General features: G+C 31.9%; 1 pseudogene; it reads right to left on the bottom strand.

Annotated features, from left to right (window-relative positions):
• Nucleotides 1-6,377: 6,377 nt before the first annotated feature.
• Nucleotides 6,378-11,917, bottom strand: LOC120152859 (annotated as a pseudogene).
• Nucleotides 11,918-14,975: the final 3,058 nt, after the last annotated feature.

Below are 14,975 nucleotides of genomic sequence, written 5' to 3'. Positions count from 1 at the left end.
TACAGTTCAAAACCACATAGGAGCTGTTGCATCACTTTGGGCACCAGTACTATTAAGGTGCGTTACAGTTTAACTTCATTTTTCTATTCTTTTGATCAACTTATTGTACTAGGAACATGCCATTAGTTTCTGAATTTTTCTTGCAGGTTTATTCTGGTGAGTTTAGTGGAGTGATCGTCTTGGTGAGGTAACGCTTTCGAGTTTCGAATTCCTTTTTGGTTATTATATTTCTTACACTCTTTGTTTTGATCAGATAAGAACCTTGGGGATGCTAAGATCACGGTTCCAGTCCTTTCCTGGTGCCTTTAATGCATACTTCGGATCCTAGCCTGAAACTGATTCAGTGGCCACCGTTTTTGCTGGCAAGCAATGTCCGTAAGCTCCCTCGGACTCCCATTCGGTTTAGTTACTCGAGTTTTTGTTGACTCCATGTGTTCTTCTACAGATACTAATTGCATTGGACATGGCAGTTCAGTTCCGGTCCAAGGACTCTGACCTCTGAAAACTCATCTGTGCCGATGAATACCAGAAATGTGTTGTGATCGAATGCTACGAATCGTTCAAAATTGTCCTAAACACTATGGTGGTTGGAGAGAATGAGAAAAGGTTTGTTATTTTGCATTGATCATAGTTCAATGTTTATGGATATGCCAATAGAATAGAAAATGGTGATAGCAGCAAACCGGTTTACGAAAGTGTAATCCCTAAATTTTGGTTAGTCACCAAAACGTAAATTTTGAAAGTTTGATGACCAAAGTATAAAATTTAGAAAAGTTTAAGGAGCAAAATGGTAATTTTCCTGAAAAGAATTTTTATGCCATAAATGGATAGTTTGACCACAAGAGTGGTGTTTTGGTAACAATCAGATTTTCATTACAGAATTTAAGTTAAAAGCTAGAAAGTGTTAAAATCCGGTAAAAATTTAGTAAATCGGATCAATAGAAATTTTTAGAAAATTTGAAGGATGGTAAATTAAGCTTAGAAATATTATTTTCACATGTTAAAATGATGGAAAATAATATAGATCATTGGGTTTGAGGATTTATTTCCATATTCAATTTGGATCGTTAGATTAAAATGTCAAGATTGAATTTTTTGAAAAGTTGCATGGATAAAAATAAAGGGTGAAATATTTGTCCATATTTAATTTTGAAAAGATGATAAGGGTGTATGGCTTGGTGTGGATGTAAATATAAGGTTTCATTAATGGCAAAATAAGCATTTCTCATTAAATGAATATTATTTTCATTTAAGCTTAAATAAATACCAAATTAACATGAAATTAAGGAAAATTTTCATGAGATCAAGCCATTTCCAGCCCCAAGCCGTGAGCCTCCTTCATAGGTAAGAAAAATTTTATATTTCATTTTGATCAATTTCCTTTGGATTTTGGATCGAGCTGTGAAATAGAAAATTGTTTTATTCGAAAAACTCTATCATTTGGTACTATTATTACATGTTAATTTGGCTTGTGTTCAAGATCTCATATTCTAAGGTTATGTTCATATTATGGTTTTATGAAATGATGAAGATTTTGATGTTGTTGCTGTTATAGAATCATTTTCAAGCTTGTTTGATGATTAAATCATGAGCAAATCCCTTATAATGCACATATATGTTTCGGCCTAACCCTAAATTTGGGGAAAATTTTTGATTTGATGAAATTAAGTTGAGGGTTTGATTGTAGAGGTCTTGAAATGTTGATCGAGTTGAATTCATGCTAGAATAAAGTGTAAATTAAGGAGATTGAACCCCTGTAGTATTCGACCTTAGGGTTATTGTTGGGGAAAATTATGAAAATTTTCATGTGTCTTAGAAATAATATTTGGAAGGTTCTACAAGCCTTAGAAAATTTTTAAGACCATTTTGTAATTTTTTCAAAGTTAGGGGGACTATTCAGCAATTTTAAGAAGTTGAGGGATAAATGTGTAATTACTCAATAATTGATGTACATTGGTGGAGTTGAATGTTTGAGGGTTGGAATTGATGTTAAAATGTGAATTTGGGCTATTTTAGGAAGTTAGCAAAGTTTGAGCATAAAATGGAAAATATTGAGAAAGTTAGCGGCTTGAGTGATAATAAGAATTTGTTGAGGTATTTTTTAGAAATTAAAATGATGGAATTTATTTGAGCTATTTGGGACTTGAAATGTGGCAAGTGACCATTATGAGTAAAAAGAAAAAGTGGAGATGAATTCTAGAAAAATTCAAAAATAGTAGTTCTTTTGAGTATTATTATTGTGCTTTAAATGTTAGTAAGTATACTAACATGTATTTTATATTTGTATGTGCTATGTATTGATGATTGTGTAGACCGTGATAAAATTTGTGATACAAGCAAATCAAAAGGCAAGGAAAAAGTTCAAGAATAGTCGGACATCGATAGTAAGGCATATCAGGTGAGTGCATTTACTATGTACTTATATGATATGAAGACGACTTGGGTTGAGTCAACCTCGAGTATTTTTTATTAAACATGTTTTGAACAATTTAAAATATTTCATAAAGTTTTATGAAAATGATTTTATTGAACGATTATAGGATATCAACTACCCTCAAACAAATGGATGTGTTCACACTATTTTACATCTATTGATGTTTTGGAATAAATGATTAATCTGCAAATTGGATTTAATAGCCTATTGTATGTACATTGAGAGTCATAGGTGCAATTGTAAATACTTTGAATAAGGTGGTTATTATACGAGTACTTTGTGCACTATGCGTGCAATGGACATACTTTGTGTAAGATGGTTATCGATTGATTTTGTTTAAAGCATTATTGCGTTATTGGATCAGTACTTTGTGTACTAGGAGTAATATTTTGTGTACTATGACACTATGTTTGCATTGATGGTTTTCATAATGAGTTTGTGGAATACCATATCGAGATATTAGTATAGTGTCGATGTATACTACAATACATATACTTTAGTGGAGCACTAGTGTGAATTGGGCACCTTGCATTCTCATTTGTCAAACATTAGGCTGTGAATGGATTATTTTTAAATAGTTCAAATGACAGATATGTTACACATATGAAGAGTTGTTTCACGCGTTATGTGATTAAAGGCTTGGGTTATCAAGTCAACTTTATACGTGTTTATTTTATACGACTTTATTCGTATTTTGATCTTTTAATGATTGACACATGTTTTTAAAGCCTTACTTATGTTATTATGCCTTTTAAGTGAATACTTAGCGTGTGATTGTTTCACGCGTAGGTTATAGTGTACGATCGGAGTAAGGACTGCAACTGATATCATCTGTCAAGGGTTGTCTCATCGGTAATAGTATGACATCTAGATGTTTATTTATATTATTAGTGGGCATGTATCTAGATATTATTTGATATTCTAGTAGGATATTTGATATTTTGTTTGTAGTAATGTATTATATTCGAACTTAAACTACTATGTGATGAACTTTAACATTGTTTTACACACTAGTAGTTAAGGAACATTTCAATATTATATTATTAAATTGTTTTATTTAAAGAAACAAAATTTTAGTGGTTTTCAAATACGAAAATATTTTAAAAGATATGTGACACCTATGAGTTGTGTACGGGGGCATATACGAAAAATGGTTGTTACAAAAATGGTCTCCAGTTATGCATTTCCTAGTAGGATATTTGATATTTTGTTTGTAGTAATGTATTATATTCGAACTTAAACAACTATATGATGAACTTAAACATTGTTTTACACACTAGTAGTTAAGGAACATTTCAATATTATATTATTAAATTGTTTTATTTAAAGAAACAAAATTTTAGTGATTTTCAAATACGAAAATATTTTAAAAGATATGTGACACCTATGAGTTGTGTACGGGGCATATACGAAAAATGGTTGTTACAAAAATGGTCTCCAGTTATGCATTTCCATGATTCCATCATCATATTGTCTTTTGTTTTTTCCTGAAAAAGTATGTTTGTGTGTAACAGAAGAAGAAGAAAAAAGAAGTGGGTTTTCTGAATTTTTATTTTTTTTAATTTCCAACTCAAACGAAAACGTGGGGATTTTTTATTTTTATTTTATTTTTAATTACCAATTCAGAGTTTCTTTAATGGGTTAATGAAAATTAATGGCCGAGTTGAACCAAACGAACCGGTAACATAAGTGACCAAACAGACTTAATTAAAATATCGGTGACCAAAACCGGTGAAATCAAAATAAAAAGAACTATTGGCATAGTTTTCCCTTGTAATTTTATCTCTTTATTATACTTATGTATGGTATAACTCTTCTCACATGTTACACAAGATATATATATATATATATTATTATTATTTTTTTTCATATTTTTTTTCATATTTTTCTTTTAATGAAACACCAATTAAATTTTAGGAGAAGTATATAAATTGTTCTCTAACTATAGAGTATTGTTTTGTTAAGTCCCTTCCTATTAAAAGTTACAAAACATTAATCTATTTGAAACTATTGATTGATACATGGTAACTCAAACAATTAAGAATGGCTTGATTCATTGTTGAGTCCTCCAACCAAATACATATTATTCACCTCAAGCTTTATTTATTATATCACGTGTTTCTTATCAATTATGCATCGTATGATGTACATAATATGATATTTTTTCATTAAAATGAGGATAAATCAAAACTAAGACAATGGTAATTTAGATCTTCTACTTAATTTAGTTTGATGATGCATTATTAAAAAAATAGATTATTGTTTTTGTATTTTATATATTTTTTTCCTTTGTAAATTGTGTAAAATGAACTTTTTCATGTTAAAATATGAGAACATTTATATATCTATATATATATATATATTAATATTGGATTGTTTATATGCAATTTATTAATATTATGGTTGTTATTATCTATTATATAGTATAATAATATTTGCATAATATGTAATTGTTTTTAAGGAAATTATATATACATAGAATTTGATTTTTATTTTAAAATAAAATATATAAAAGAGTATATTAATATTATAATATTAAAATATGAATGAAGAATGCATAAATACAATGTTTTAAAAATAGTGTATTTAAAAAAAAATCATGCCCACAACAGTTATTACACGTTATAAAATGTCTATAGCGTCCGTAACCGCGACACCACAACCGCATCCGCGGTGTACACCCCAACCGCAATTTAATCCTATGAGTTTTAACATTTAAACTCTCCTCCAAAACATCAAAGGCATGACCATGGGGTTCTTTTCTATATTTGCATGTTGATGAGACCCATGCACCAGCTGCCTGTGTGATTAAAATCTCTTTTAGCCCCATTTATCTATTTATTTATTATCAATTTGTTTTTTGTTATAATATGTGTCGGGGTTCTCTTATTTATAAGAAAATAAATTGCTTTGGGTCATGTTTGGTGAATTTAGTGTAATGTATTTGCCGAACTGCAATTAATCCTTTTGAAAAAAAAAAAGAAACTAAACTATTTAACGGAATAATAACATAAATAATTATTTAAAAATAAAGAAAATTATTAAAAAAATGTTATGTCACCTCCGTCGTTAAGATTTTAACAACGGAATATTATGGAATAAAAACTAAATGTTAGATATAATTTTAAAAAATTAAAAATTTATATATTAAAATGAATCAAAACTGATAATTTAAATATTGAACATTTAATTTACAATATATATATATATATATATATATATATATATATATATATATATATATATATAACTGTTAAAAATATTACGATACAATGAACATGAATCAAATAGAATCTAGTTTGATAACATTTGGTAGAATATTTGGATTTGGTAGAATTTTTTAAATTTTTTAATTTTACATAGATTTAGGATTATTAGATGAGTGAAAATAAATGACTCAATTGACTCATTGTTTTTTTTTCAAGTGAATATATTCTCATATCCTACTGTTAATCTGAGTTATTTATTTTCACTCATCCAACAGTCTTAAATCTGTGTAAAATTAAAAAAAATTTACATTGTGTAAGTATATCCTACCCTATATATGATAACGGGATTTCATATATAGAGAAAATTAGAGACAAAAATATTAGACTCAAACATGTAAAAAATAAAAACCCTTTCATTGAGAATAACAAATATCAAAAGAACCCAATAATCTCGTTAAAACTCTGTTTTACGAAGTGATAAAAGAGTGAAGAACGAACCAAATTATCTTACAGGTAGCTTCACTACATAATCCTGTCGACAAACAACCATTTACCAAAGATAGAATCTGATTATACTTGACCACCAACTATACGATTTATACTTAAATCAACTTAATACATCAAAAATATCATTTTCACATATCACGTAATATAACTTATAAAATATTATGCCACTTTACTAATATTTTTGTGTGCATAATTGAGTCGCAATATTGCCAGAATATTCAAGATAGTTTTAAGCAAATAAAATGCTTCGAGGCTAAACATAATAAATAATGAATATCTGAATTATTTTCAAACTATGTTAATAGCTTATTATAGGCTCTTTAAAAACTATATAAAAGTAACAAGTTCGTCACCGGAAAACAACTCTCACCGTCGGGCGATTCTCTTCCCTGCTCCAAGTAACAATGCCTTCCCAATTATTCCTGAATGGAGTCCTAAAACCAAAGCTACGGTTCCACCTATGGCGATCCATTTCCAATCATGCTGCTTCCTCCTAACCCTCGTCTCTTCCTTCTCATATTCCCCGGAATCCGTGCTCTCGTTGGGAGAAGTTTTCGTGGTAATTCTTGCCATCAGAGCGCATCTCGACAAGGAAGTGTCAGTTTTCCTCGCATTCTGGTATGCCCTCATGCCGCAGTGCAATTTCTTAACAGTTCCCCACATCCCATGACGAACGCCCAATTTTGCCACATCTTTCGGGATCCCCATGTCTTCGTAATGTACAAGAGCAACCTCACAAGCAGTCATCTGCCCCTCTCCTTTTCTGGACTCCACTGCATCACGAATCAGATGACAAATATGAGACCATTGCCAACAGTGTCCGATGTTATGCTGCTATAAAATCGATAAGTTGACTGAAAAAGTCTTACCGGCCCTGATAACCCAACTTGAAAAATAAAGCTCCACACGTCTTGGCTTGTCGCGCTTCTGCAAACCAGGATATGGCACCCCCTGAAAACGTTTTATAGCTTGTTTTAGCACCCTCATGCAAGAAAAGAACACACTCCATACGATATAATAATTTTACTTCTTCCCACAAGCTTGAAGCCTTGAACCATGATACACACGACATTAAAACAGGCTCAAGCATCTTTAGAAGCCATGTTACCAGGACCTGGAGTGAATGACGAATTCGAATCTGACAAAGGTAAGTTCAATTTTTCCCAAAATTTTCATGCATTTGGAATGAATACATATTCGACATGAGTGTAAGTGTTGAATGGGTATATATTTGACGTAAATATGGTCAGATTTTTTCCCATGTATTTAGAGGATGCTTGGAGGTAGGGATGGGAATGGGTCGGGTTTTTGGTCCACCTGACCCAACCCGAGAACAAGGAGTCCTCCACCCGAGACCCGACCCGACCCGAAATAATAAAAAATATATTTTTATTCAATAAAAACAGTGACTTAATTGAAAAAAAATAATATATAGAGGGGTATTATTGTAATTATTCTAAATATATAAGGTAAAATTATATATATTTTTGGGTCGAGTCGGGTCGGGGTTTTTCACCCTAAACCCGAACTCGACCCAAACATCACATTTAAAAAAACCCAACCCGAACCCGAATTTTTAAAAAAAAAATCCGACCGATCGGGTCTGGTTGGGTCGGAACCTGTCGGGTTGGGGTCCCATGCTCATCCCTACTTGGAGGTATGTTGGACAAAAGTGTTAGACACGAGTATTTCAGGAAAAATAAAAGGTTGAGCAACATAGTTAGAGCTTGTACCTTTGTCACACAATAGTAAGCATTTCCAGCCTCCCATATTCTTCGAGCGATTATGTACTCTCGATCGCTACAGAAAAAGGGGAACTGCAAAAAGATGAAACAAGCCAAGGAATGTAAGTCCATATAAAGTCTTAAATACGAAACACACTTTGAAGCTCATGACTCCACAACCATCAGTAAAAAATAAATTTCCACTACCTTTTTTATCCAGTGGACAATCATTGTCCCTGTACGAGGGCACTCCTCTAAGATTTTAACATATAAAGCATTGTGTCCCACTGTGGCCGAAACTCATCATCCCAGAAGAAATCTCTGACCAACTCTGGAGTTGCATCCTCAAAGACAGTTCTACTACGGTAAATTGCAGGGGCATTCTGTAAATAAAATCGCCGTAAGTAATACACGTTGTGGCAATATGACCATCATGTATGCATGATCAAACATGGAATTCCATCTAAGAAAAACAAACACAAAGAAATAGTTAAGTATTATGTAAAGCAATTTGACATTTTGCATTGCTCTAATAAACCTCTGGAAATTTGAAAATTTAAAAAAAACAAACAAAAAAAAACCTAAAAGTTCTGCCATAAATCAAATGCCACATGAATAACGGAATGTGACATCACAAGATCTCAAAGCGATGCAAAAAGCTGGAAACCATTCAAGATCACAGGAAATTAAACTGCAGGGGTCTCCCAAATTGCACCCCATATTTGTTCTCTTTCCTCGGAGAGGGAAAAATCAGTAATGTTCTAAAACTATAACTTTTTATGTTGCAAGTTTGACTTATTAGAGTAAGATCCTACAAGTTTCATAGCAACTCTCAACATATCAAAGGAATTAATGGAATATGATGCTCAAAAGATAACAAATAATCGTAGAATGCTTAAAACCATTAAAGATCACAGGAAAGTAAACTGTAGGGATCTCCCAAATTCCATCCCACCTCTCTTTCTCTCTTATAGCCTAAAGGAGAGAGAGAAAAACGAAAAAAAATAGTAACTTCTTCCTAAAATTATATTTTTTTACGAGGAAAGTTTAACTTTACAAATCCTAGATACCATGGCAATGCGATATTGGAAGCACATCAATAATCAGAGAGCTACCTCCGGCTCATGGCGCCATGCTTGGTATGACATATTTGGGGTAGTCTTTTCCATCATATGTTGCCATTCCATCTCCCCTTCCTTCCCTTTGAGTAAATATAAGAGGTGAGCTAAGTCATTCTCGGTGACAATGTCCTGTTGTCTTTCTTCAGCTTTACTGCTAGAGCTGTAAAGAAATAGGCACCAATCATGAACAAACTCAAGCAAGAAAATCATGCCAGTAGTAACACAAGGTTATAATTACTGCAGCAACTAATATGCTTTACCGATGACATTAAAAAAGTAATATTATGAAAGCACACACAAAAATTATTTTAATATCAAAATTACAATGACCTTTCAGAAAATGAAAGTTAAACGTGCCTGCACTGGCAATAACACGGAAGAGGGAAATTCTCTTTAATCATATAGCCAAAACATGTTAGGATATTTTCCATTCAGCAGATAAGTGCAACAAATGACATCTGATAACTTAACAGCTTGAATATTTAAATCTTTTGGCATTTAAAACCTATCGATATAAAATACTTTCCTTTGGCGTTAATTAAATGTAACTAAGATATCTTAGTTCAACCTTGTTCTAGAAAAGTCATGAAACATGGTAACAACATTGAAAATTCTTTTGACCCCAACTATGACAAACAAATTTGTTAAATAATTCTAAGGTTTTCCACAATCCACATCAATCCCACAATTAGTTTCATCTGGTATAATTCGACCAAATATAAGCTTTTTCCCAACTATTTCTTGACAAGCTCAGTTTGCTCACTCCCCTATACCTTAAGGATGATGCTTAAATGAACCTGAGGCTTGACCAGATTGTTCACCCAGCTCCCTAGAAAATGGATTTTCTGCAAGGCAGGGATTCTACACCCCGGTCCCCCTTACCCAATACCAGGACATCAGCCTGCCTAAGAACCAAAAGGAAAAAGGGTGATCCTAAAATATTCAACATATAACCGATCACCAGTTTTTCACTCTTAAAATTTAACAATCCTACATTTTGATGAATTTAATGTAATGATTTGAGGCATGCTAAATATTACTCTGCATACTAAATACTGAAGTCATATAGACAGTGTTCTCATAAAACTAGCCCCAAATGGTACAGTTAAACCTTACTAAATTCTATAGATTAGCTAAGCCTTTTAAGAACAATTTGATATTAGTAACTTGAACTACAAATCACCTGTCCTACCATTAGGGGCCATTTGTTTCAGATTATCTTACATTTTTCAGGGAAATGTTAGATTACGGAAAAAGATTACCACCATTTGGTATAGAGTGTAATATCAATACATCAATGCCTTAGAATACCGGACGATTACCAAGGTAATCGTCATTTTATGAAAGTTCTACCCTTCTTTTTAATAATTTTGGTCAATTTTATTCCTTCATTTTATGATATTTTTTATATATTAAGTATATATATTTTTATAATGATTATAATATATTTTAACTAAATACAGTAATAAAAAAATAGATAAAATTATTAGTCATCACATTTAATATAAATATATACTATATTAACCGAATTAAAAAATTATCTAAAATAGTTTTAATAGAAAGAAAAAATTGTAGTGAAAAAATCGAGACCGATCTATTCAAAATATGAAATAAAGGTTTGTGCTAATTATAATAATACCATCTTGAAAACAAGATTAAGATTTTTTTTAAACAAAAATGAAAATAAAGTTTAATAGAAGAGCTCCATGAACTTCCATATCCATATATTCTAATTAAAGTTGAAGGAGCTAAACTTTTTTAAAAAACAATTCCATAACAAGGTTAATTTAGTAGGAAATGCTTTCTAAGGTAATTTCACAATGTGTCAACCAAACAATAAAACCTTACATCCTAGACAAATTAACCAAACATGGTAATTTAACATATCCCTGTAGTGCTAAGTAATACTCGGTGAACCATACACCCCTTAGAGTAAGCTTTAAGAGAATAAATGACATTAGCTGAAGGAAAGTATCTCTGGATGAACACCCAGTCGATTTCTTCGCCAACTATCCTGAATAGATTCCTAACCATAAGAACCATACAAATTCTTCACTTAGGTTTTACAAAAGCTTCTATATTAATGACCAAAATGCCAAGTAATAACTAATAACTATACCTTAAAGCTTTTGAGCTATCAGTTTTCTCATGACCCCGTTTTCATAATTAAGTGGAACTTTAAGTTCAGTTAGAAAGCTTCATTTATATTTACCTCGATTCATATCGTATCGATTAATAAACGAACCAACCAGCATACTATTTACCTAAGAAAAAAATAGCAATAAAGGACATTTTCAATCACATAAATACAAAAAACCTAAAACAGTATAAATAACACTAACCTGACAGTACCAGCCGCTCCTTCCGGCGAAACCCTCACCGTAGGCGACGAGGGTTGCAAGGGGACGGCCGAATTTGAAGCTCCACTGGTCGATTTTCTGGCTCTCCATTTCACGAAATTAGAGAAAACCGCGCGGAAAACGGATAGAGCGGTGAAGGCGAGCCAGAGACGGCGAGAACCGAACCCGGGAGGAGTAGTGAAAGCGAGCCAAGACGGCGGGCACCGAAACCAGAAGGAGCGGTCCAAATGAACCGGAACTTAGACCGGAGACCTAGAAAAACCAAGCTGGTCCACCTAGGCCGCCAAGACCAGCCGATGACGAGCCCGATCATCACGGCGAGCCATATAGGCACCGCGCATAGCAAAATGTCTACGAATGTTTCGGTTATCGTAGGTTTCTTCAAAAACTCCATTAGATCGAAGAGCGTTTCATCCATTGCGACGTGAGAGAATAAAAAAATGGACTTTTAAAAAAAAATTGGATCGGCGAGATAATGGAGATCGATCAGCCAGCCTTAACCGACGATTCATCGGAGGACATCATTTTTTTTTCAGAGCAGAGGACGAAAACATTCACGTTTTTTGTTTTTCATTATTTTCCTTTCACTTTTAAAAGATCAAAAAATTGTTAAGTGTAGGGTTGAAAAACGATTAAGCAAAGTCAAAAATTATTATTAAAAGATTTATCCATTAAAATTAGATTTGTGAAATTAATCAGTTCTAATCAATCAAAATGAAATCTTAAAATAAGGAGGATAACAAAAATAAAATAAAATAAAAATGGTAGGTTTGGTGAAAGTGGAACCACATGTGTTGTTGCTTTAATTTCAATATGATAATTAATTTAATATACGTTAGATTTTGTCAAATATTTTATATATAAAATATATATCTATGATATTTAATAAATAAATAGTTTATATTTAAATATACCAAGGGTAGACTACATATATATATATATATAGTGACTGAATTATTATTTTAATTTCATTTTGATTATATAATTATAATTTTTCAAAATAATCACATCACTTATGTTTCGTTTTGGTTACTCGTCATTAAATAAATAGAACCATTGATATGATAAATTTTTATTTTTTCAATTGTGGCGTGACATCATTTTATGGTGACACGTCAATAACATCGTTAAGTTTTTAAAGATTGGTGACCAAAATGAAACTAAAACATAATATTAGTGATGATTTACAGTTGGAGGTCGAATCATGTGAGATATTATTATTATGGGTACACTACACATTACTCACTAAATTTTACTCTCTTTTTTATTTCACTCGTCGTACTTTTAAGTTTTTCAATTTGCTCATTAAACTTTAAACATTGAATTTTTTTACTCACTTATTGATGATATGAATTATTTTATTATTTTTTCATATTACATGTCATATTTTTATTAATTTTTTAATATTTATTTAGGATTGTAATAAATAAATAAATTTAAAAAATATTAAACTATACCCCAAAACCTAAAACTAAAATTCTCACCCCTCACATTCATGTTTCAACTACAGCAGTGGGTTAGAGCCGTCGATGGCGGTTGTTGCAGTGGTCTTCGGTGGCCATTGAGCCTCAAATTTTCCATTCCAAACATTTTTTACCTCATGAACACGAATCTACCCTTAGTTTCATCGAAAAATGCCCTGATGTTAACGAAATTGTATTGAAATAATCTGACTTCCCTCTCTTTGATATCCATTGACTGTCGTTGGATGGAGCTCAAATGGAGATATGTTAGTCCCTTCGTCATAGCGTCACTTCTCACCGTTCGAATCTGTCATCCGATCACCGGATCTGTCCCATTTGAAAACCCGAAGGTAAAGGTCTTTATTCTTCCTTTTTTGATTTCTTTGCCCTTTTTTCTAAAAATTTTTGGCAACATTGCCGTGGTTGCTATCATTTGTGTTGATTGGTTGCTATCATTTGTTTGCTTGATTTGGATATGTTTTTAGGGGTTGTCATGGTTGTGTTGATTGGTTGCTATCATTTTTAAGGGATGCCATGGTTGAGGGTCGTGAGAGATGAATAAGAGAGTGAAGAGCATAGGTGACCATTCACCGGTGGAAGGATGATCGTCGGTGGAAAGGTGAAATTGTCAAGGGTGATGGTGGGTGGTGTTGTAATTTGGGGTTTAGAATTTAGGATAATTTAAGGGTATAATTGTAATTTTCAAATTTATTTTTATTTTATTCATATTTGGTATTAAAAATATTAATAAAACATGAAACATCATATGAGAAAAATAATAAAAAAATCCACATCATCTTAGAATGAGCAAAAAAATTCAATGTGTAAAATTTAGTGAGCAAATTAAAAAAATTAAAAGTACAGTGAGTGAAATAGGAGAGAAAGTAAAGTTCAATTAGTAAGAGTGTAATTTACTCTATTATTATTATAAATTTTTACACTGCTTCGGGATGTAGGTGGTACTTCAGCCAATCACAATTTATCACGTATGAATGTTCATAAAATTATTTAGGGAAAATTGTTTAATTCGTCACTCAACTTTATTTATACTCCTGTTTTGGTCACTTAAACAAACAATTTTCTTCTCCGACGATGCTTCTTATCAAACCACCATGTTGGCAATGATGAAACTGCTTCTAGCAGCAAAAGGCAGTGTGCAAATCACCATTTTCAAACCTTTATTTGTTTTCCCCATGGCATGAATTTTAGAAGAAAAGTGGCTTCATTGGATGCAAATGACGAGTGGCGAAGCACGTACCCATCGTGAAATCTGATTTTTATTCGATTACATGTATATCCTGAAATTTTTAATGTCAACCCTGAAATCTAATTTTTTTTCGATTTATTACTTATTTTACGGAAGATGCCCATCCTAAAATTTTATTTGTACTATCTCGTTTAAAAATTATGTGTTTTTAACATATGTGTGACCACCTTAAAAAAATATTTCTGGATCTCTCACCTCAAATGAGCATGGTTTTTCCCTTGATTTTATGATTGAAATCACCATAGCTGCAGACCATCCTAAAATGAACCCACCCCCAAAGGTCATTCATCATTCATTCACTCAATGAATTGTGTTTCTCGTTCACAAATCTTTTACTGTTTGTTTTCTTTCTTATTGACTATGATTTCTAAAACTGACGAGGGTTCAAGAGAAGGTGGTGTCAGTGGGAGATGTTCAGGGTTTGGGGGGAGAGAGAGGCCGCTCCATTAGTATGATATCTCATATAATATCAAAAATTAGAGTTCATAATTTGAAAAATCTGTTAACTTAAAATTAATAGTTTCTTTATGCACGTGTGAAGATAATTTAGTGAAGAAAAAGATTTTATATGTTTGAAATTTTTAATTTTGCAAAACAATTACAATAGGATAAATTTTGATATTTTATAATTTCGTCTTATTATAAAATCGGTTAAGAGTATCATTTTAAAAAGTAATATAGGATTTTCACATCTTTTAGGAATGATCTGAAGTACAATTTCGTCTTATTATAAAATATGTTAGGATCCTCATTTTAGAAAATAACACAAAATCTCTACATCTTTTGGGACGGATCTAAAGAGAGAGATACCAATGAAGTTTTGGGGAGGGAGACAACGAGAATGAGGGTATGAACTTGAGTTTGAAGTTTGGAGTTTAAGATTTGAGATT

Source organism: Hibiscus syriacus, unplaced genomic scaffold (genome assembly GCF_006381635.1).
Source record: "Hibiscus syriacus cultivar Baekdansim isolate YM2019G1 unplaced genomic scaffold, ASM638163v2 tig00111095_pilon, whole genome shotgun sequence".
Classification (NCBI taxonomy): domain Eukaryota; kingdom Viridiplantae; phylum Streptophyta; class Magnoliopsida; order Malvales; family Malvaceae; genus Hibiscus; species Hibiscus syriacus.
This window is presented reverse-complemented; position numbering and strand designations above follow the sequence as displayed.